Raw genomic sequence first — 6,104 nt, 5'->3', positions numbered from 1 at the left:
CCCGCCACAACGCCTGGCCATTTTTTGGTTGCAGCCAAAATCCCCGGGCTGGGGATTCGAACCTGCCACCTTAGGTGTATATGGCTGGCACCTTAGCTGCTTGAGCCATAGGCGCCGAGCTGAGGGACTGGGCTTTAAGTGCTAACCGAAGTGAGGAATCTGAACTTGTCTCAACTTGGTTCCATTTACTGTGAAAAGCCACTGAAGAATTTTACTGACAATAATCTGATCAGATCACCACCTAAAGACAATTATCCACCTTTTTTTAAAGGTACCTGAGCTATTCATTTACTAAAAAACAAAACTTGAAGGAAAAAAGAAGTCTAGTAGCATAGCAATAGGTTAACAGTGGTAATTAGTATATTAGAAATTTTTACTTCCTTCTTTGTGCTTATCTATGTTTTTCATATCTTCTGAAAATAACACTGCTTTTATAATTCAAATATTAAAATGAATACTTTGGCTTGGCACCTGTGGCTCAAACGGCTAAGGCGCCAGCCACATACACCTGAGCTGGTGAGTTCAAATCCAGCCTGGTCCCGCCAAACAACAGTGATGGCTGCAACCAAAAAATAGCTGGGAGTTGTGGCGGGCACCTGTAATCCCAGCTACTTGGGAAGTGGAGGCAGCAGACTCGCTTGAGCCCAGGAGTTGGCGGTTGCTGTGAGCTGTAATGCCACGGCACTCTACCCAGGGGGACAGCTTGAAGCTCTGTCTCAAAAAAATAAATAAATAAATAAAATGAATACTTTTAAAATAGTATTCATACATAAACACACAAATACAATTTGTTCTCTAGGTTCTATAACTTTCTCCCTTTTTTCTCCCTTTTTGCTCCCTTAAGTGGTAGGAGAAAGAATGCTTGGGAATCTACATGTAGCAAAAATTTGCCTCAGTCACACTGATATACCTGAAAGAATAAAATGTTTGGATACTGGCTCAGTGCATGTGGTTCAAGTGGCTAGGGCACCAGCCACATACACCAGAGCTGGTGGGTTCAAACCCAGCCTGGGCCCGCCAAACAACAATGAGGGCTGAAACCAAAAAATAGCCTGGCGTTGTAGCAGGCGCCTATAGTCCCAGCTACTTGTGAAGGGAGGCAGGAGAATTGCTTGAGCCCAGGAGTTGGAGGCTGCTGTGAGCTGTGATGCTACAGCACTCTACCCACGGTGACAGTTTGAGGCTCTGTCTCAAAAAAATAAATAAATAAAATAAAATGTTTGGATACAATGTAGTGGCAAAGGACTATATGGCTCTTATAACATCAAACTGAGCCAGGTCAATAATATCTCATGAAACTAGAAATGTTTAAGGATAAGAGAAAATGTAAAACTTGCAAGTCAAGTTAAAAATGTAGAAAACTGGGCGGCACCTGTGGCTCAAAGGAGTAGGGCACTGGCCCCATATGCTGGAGGTGGTGGGTTCAAACCCAGCCCTGGCCAAAAATTGCAATAAATAAATAAATATGTAGAAAACTGATATAAGATAAAATTGCATATAATTCTGAGAAAACAATTACAGGCTTAAAAAATGCAAGACCTTGATTTATACCACAGTACTTTGCACTTACTGATCTACTGCTCATTAAGAACAAATTCCTTTTTAATATGTTTCAGTTTCTCAACTAAATTGTCAGGGCTTCAAGTGCAGGGAACTATGTCTTTTATTTCTTTTATGTGTCCCTCACAGTACCTCATACCATACTCATATATGACTTCTCAATACATGACAAAATAATGTCAAAGTGAATGACAAAATAATCAACACACTTTAGGTTCACAACTGAAACCCTCACACCTACAATTCACACCATAAAGCCTCCTTCTATGCAACAATTTAAAGGACATTCCTGGGGTGAGTACTGCTGATTGTACTCAATTTATTACAATAGGTTCCTTCTCCAGCAGAGAGCTCACAGTACACGGGTAATGTTAAAATAGAATTCCTGACTACTGAGAAGGTGGGTGGCAAAGTGGGCAAGAGAAGAAGAATCTATTATAATAGCTTCTCTCCGAAGAATTTTTCAACCCTAGCGATTAAAACATTCCTAACATGTCTCTGAACTAAGACTCCTAACAGATATCATTTCATTAAACTTTGTAGGGGCTAAATTATAACACAATGAATAGCATCAAAGCCAAAAACTTGCTGCTTCAACTTTTGCCTCAGATCAAATGCACTATCTGTTCTTATCAGTTTACTATCTGATATGTCCTCTGTTTGAGGACAAAACTGCAAAACAAAACAAAACAGTGGTTCTCAACCTTCGGGTCGGCAACCCACAGGTTGAGAACTGCTGCATTAAAAGGATTTTTGGAGCAGGGAGTTGAAATAGGAGCTTGTTCTGTCCACATCACACATCGTACCTGCAGTACCTCAAGGGATGGTACACCCCACATCAGAGGATCAACAAAAAAAGGTGCTGGGAGAACTGGATAAACCCTTGTAAAAGACTGACACTTGACCCATACCTTTTACCACTTACAAAAATTGACTAAAGATGGATAAAAGACTTAAATCTAAGACACATAACAATAAAAGTCTTAGGAGAAAGTTTGGGGAAAACTCTTGATGATGTTGGACTGGGAAAAGATTTTAAGATGAATACTTCAGTGGCCATCTCAGCAACAACAAAAATTAACAAATAGGACTTCAATAAGCTGAAAAGTTTCTGCACAGCTAAGGATACAACAAGTAAACCAAAAAGACAATCTTCAGAATGGGAAAAGATATTTGCAGGGTAAGAATCTGACAAAGGGGCTCAGCGTCTGTAGCTCAACAGCTAGGGCACCAGCCACATACACAGGAGGTGGCAAGCTTGAACCTGGCCTGGGCCTCCCCAAACAACGACAACTACAACAACAAAATAGCCAGGCATTGTGGCGGGCGCCTACAGTCCCAGCTACTAGGGAGGCTGAGGCAAGAGAATCGATTAGGTTGCTATGAGCTGTGATGCTACAGTTCTCTAGGGAGGGAAACACGGTGAAACTGCCTCAAAAAAGAATCCGACAGAGGGTTGATGACTAGAATCTACCGAGAACTCAAATTAATTAACAGAAAAAGAGTAAATAATCCAATCTACCACTGGGCAAGAAATATAAACATAACTTTCTCTGATAAAACAAAAGAATCGCTAACAAACATGAAAAAATGCTCATCAGCCCTAATCATCAGAGAAATGCAAATCAAAACGATTGAGACACCAGGCTGTGATGCCAGCACTGTGGGATGCTGAAGTGGGAAGACTGCTTGAGCTCAGGCTTGTGGTATGCTGAAGTGAGAAGACTGCTTGAGTTTAAGACTTGTCTTGAGCAAGAGAAAGACCTCAACTCATGAAAAAAAAATTGAAAAACCCAGCTGGGCACACAGCAAGCACCTGTAATCCCAGCGGCTTCAGAGAAGGGAATACTTTTACACTGCTGGTGGGACTGCAAACTAATATAAGCTTTCTGGAAGGAAGTATGGAGAATCCTCAAAGAACTCAAATTAGACCTCCAATTTGATCCTGCAATCCCATTATTAGGCATCTATCCAGAAGAAAAAAAATGATTGTATCATGAGGACGGTTGCATCAAACTGTTTATCGGAGCTCAATTTACAATCGCGAAAATGTGGAAACAACCTAAATAAATGCCCACCAACCCAGGAATGGATTAACAAGCTGTGATAATATGTATACCATGGAATGCTATTCATACTAAAAATTAAAAAGGGTGGGAGACTTTACATCTTTTGTATTAACCTGGATTGAGCTGGAACACATTCTCCTTAATAAAGTATCACAAGAAAAAAGAAGCAAGAATCCAATGTACTCAATTGGAATATGAAGCCAGTAGATGATTGAATACACATCCTCACCGGAGAAAAACTTAGATCAATTCAAGATGGGGGTAGGGGAACAAGGCAGCAGAAAGGAGGGAGGGAAGGGGAGAATAGGGTTACAGTGTATGGCATACCTCTTCCCGAGGAACACAATTATAGGAGGGACTATACCTAACAAATGCAATCAGTGTAACCTAATTCTTTGTACACTCAATGAAACCCAAACGACAGCAAAAAAGGAAACATAAAAGGGAAAAAAAAAACCTAAAAACTGGGCGGCGTTTGTGACTCAAAGGAGTAGGGCACCAGCCCCATATGCCAGAGGTGGCGGGTTCAAACCCAGCCCGGGCCAAAAACTGCCCCCAAAACCCCTAAAAACTTGTTATAGGGTGGCGCCTATGGCTCAAAAGAGTAGGGCGACAGCCCCACATACCGGAGGTAGCAGGTTCAAACCCAGCCCCGGCCAAAAACTGCAAAAAAAAAAAAAAAAACTATACTGAAATAGAAAAAAACTTGCTATAACAAAAAAGATCCCACAAATCTCTGCTAACAGTCCATATTGTTGTATATTTTAAGGTCTAATTTTAACTATTTACTCTTTTGCCAAAGCAAAATTTCTTTTTTCAAAGCATTGTGATTAAACATTCCACCACATGCAAAGCACTGGGGAAATGAATTAAAAAGTAGCCACCAAAACACCAACTGATTTTGTTGTTGTTGTTGTTTTTGAGACAGTCAAAACACCAACTGATTTTGTTTTTGTTTTTTTGAGATAGAGTCTCACTCTGCCCTCAGTAGAGTGTTCTGGTGTCATAGCTCACAGCAACCTCAAACTCTTGGGCTCAAATGATCCTCTTGCCTCAGCCTCCCGAGTAGCTGGAACTATAGGCACTCACGACAACACCCAATTATTTTTTTAGAGACGAGGTCTTGCTCTTGCTCAGGCTGGTCTCAAACTCCTGAGCTCAGGCAATCCACCCACCTTGGGCCTCCCAGAGTGCTAGGATTAGAGGCATGAGCCACCCACCTCCTGATTTTGTACTTTGTTATAAATTAAAGTACAGGCAGCCCCTGGGTTGATGAATGAAGATAGGTTCTGTAGGTTTGTTCTTAAGTTGAATTCGTATCTAAGTTGAAACAAGTACATTTACTTATTACCTGTAATAGTCTCCACCAGTAAGTGCAAGTCCTATAACAATCGGACATTTATAACTCAGAGACTGCCCATATAAGCAACAGCAAGAAATACCACGTACCAGTATAACCAACTGAGGAAGTACCATACAGTGAGAAGTCAACGTCTGTCAAAATTAGGGAAAATGACATACCAAATTTAAGGCAGACATTGAAGACTGGGTAGAAACTTGAGGAAGAGCAGTAAGAGGAGGAGCAAGAGTATTTTAGGGAAACAAAGCAAGGACCATTGTCACGGTAGAAGAGGAGAGAGACACGGGGTAGAATAAGATAATGATGACTCTCATATGCTAAGCAATAAAATATAGAGTTTCTACCTTGAAAAATGGAAAGTAGAAATAATAAGGCAGGAAAGTGACAAAAACTTGAAAATTTAATTAAAAGGAAAAGCTAGTATCATTATAATCATCTCAAAGACATTACTGAATGCTATACTATTTAGACATTGCTCAGTAAATACCATGCTGATGCTGATAAAAAACAATTAGTGCAATCTGTTCCCCTCCATGACTTCAACAGCCTCAGGGCTCAGTCACTAGTCCTCTTCTCTGCTCCCCAACTGAACTCACCACTTCCATGTTTTTAAAACATAATCTATGTGTTGATGACATCCAAAACATGTATATTCACAGTGCTGACCCTAACCCTAAGGCTCCAGACTTAAAATAGTAAACTGCCTGTTGGCTATTCCTGGATATCTAGAAACATCTCAAGCTCAAAATACCCAACTAAATTCTTATCCAAACTAGCTCCTTCCTAAATGGCACAAGTTGCTAGAGCTTAGTGGTTCTCAACCTATGGGTGGTGACCCCTTTTTAACAATGAAAATACCTTGCAGGACTCGGCGCCTGTGGCTCAAGGGGCTAAGGTGCCAGCCACATACACCTAAGGTGGCGGGTTTGAATCCAGCCCAGGCCCACCAAGCAACAATGATGGCTGCAACCAAAAAATAGTCAGGCGCTGTGGCGGGCGCCTGTAGTCCCAGCTACTTGGGAGGTGGAGGCAGGAGACTCCCTTGAGCCCAGGAGTTGGAGGTTGCTGTGAGCTGTGGTGCCACAGCACTCTACCCAGGGGGATAGCTTGAGGCT

General features: G+C 41.4%; 1 protein-coding gene and 1 pseudogene across 3 annotated transcripts in view; one reads left to right on the top strand and one right to left on the bottom strand.

The window, feature by feature from the left end:
- Window positions 1-6,104, bottom strand: part of MGA (MGA, MAX dimerization protein) — a 144,238-nt gene that overhangs the window by 129,549 nt on the left and 8,585 nt on the right. The gene's annotated exons all lie outside the window — the stretch shown is intronic.
- Window positions 2,148-2,397, top strand: LOC111725968 (annotated as a pseudogene).

This window comes from Otolemur garnettii, unplaced genomic scaffold, assembly GCF_000181295.1.
Source record: "Otolemur garnettii isolate 467f Iridium unplaced genomic scaffold, OtoGar3 scaffold00050, whole genome shotgun sequence".
Classification (NCBI taxonomy): Eukaryota; Metazoa; Chordata; class Mammalia; order Primates; family Galagidae; genus Otolemur; species Otolemur garnettii.
The sequence above is the reverse complement of the archived record's forward strand: the minus strand, read 5'-3'. Positions and strand labels throughout refer to the sequence as shown.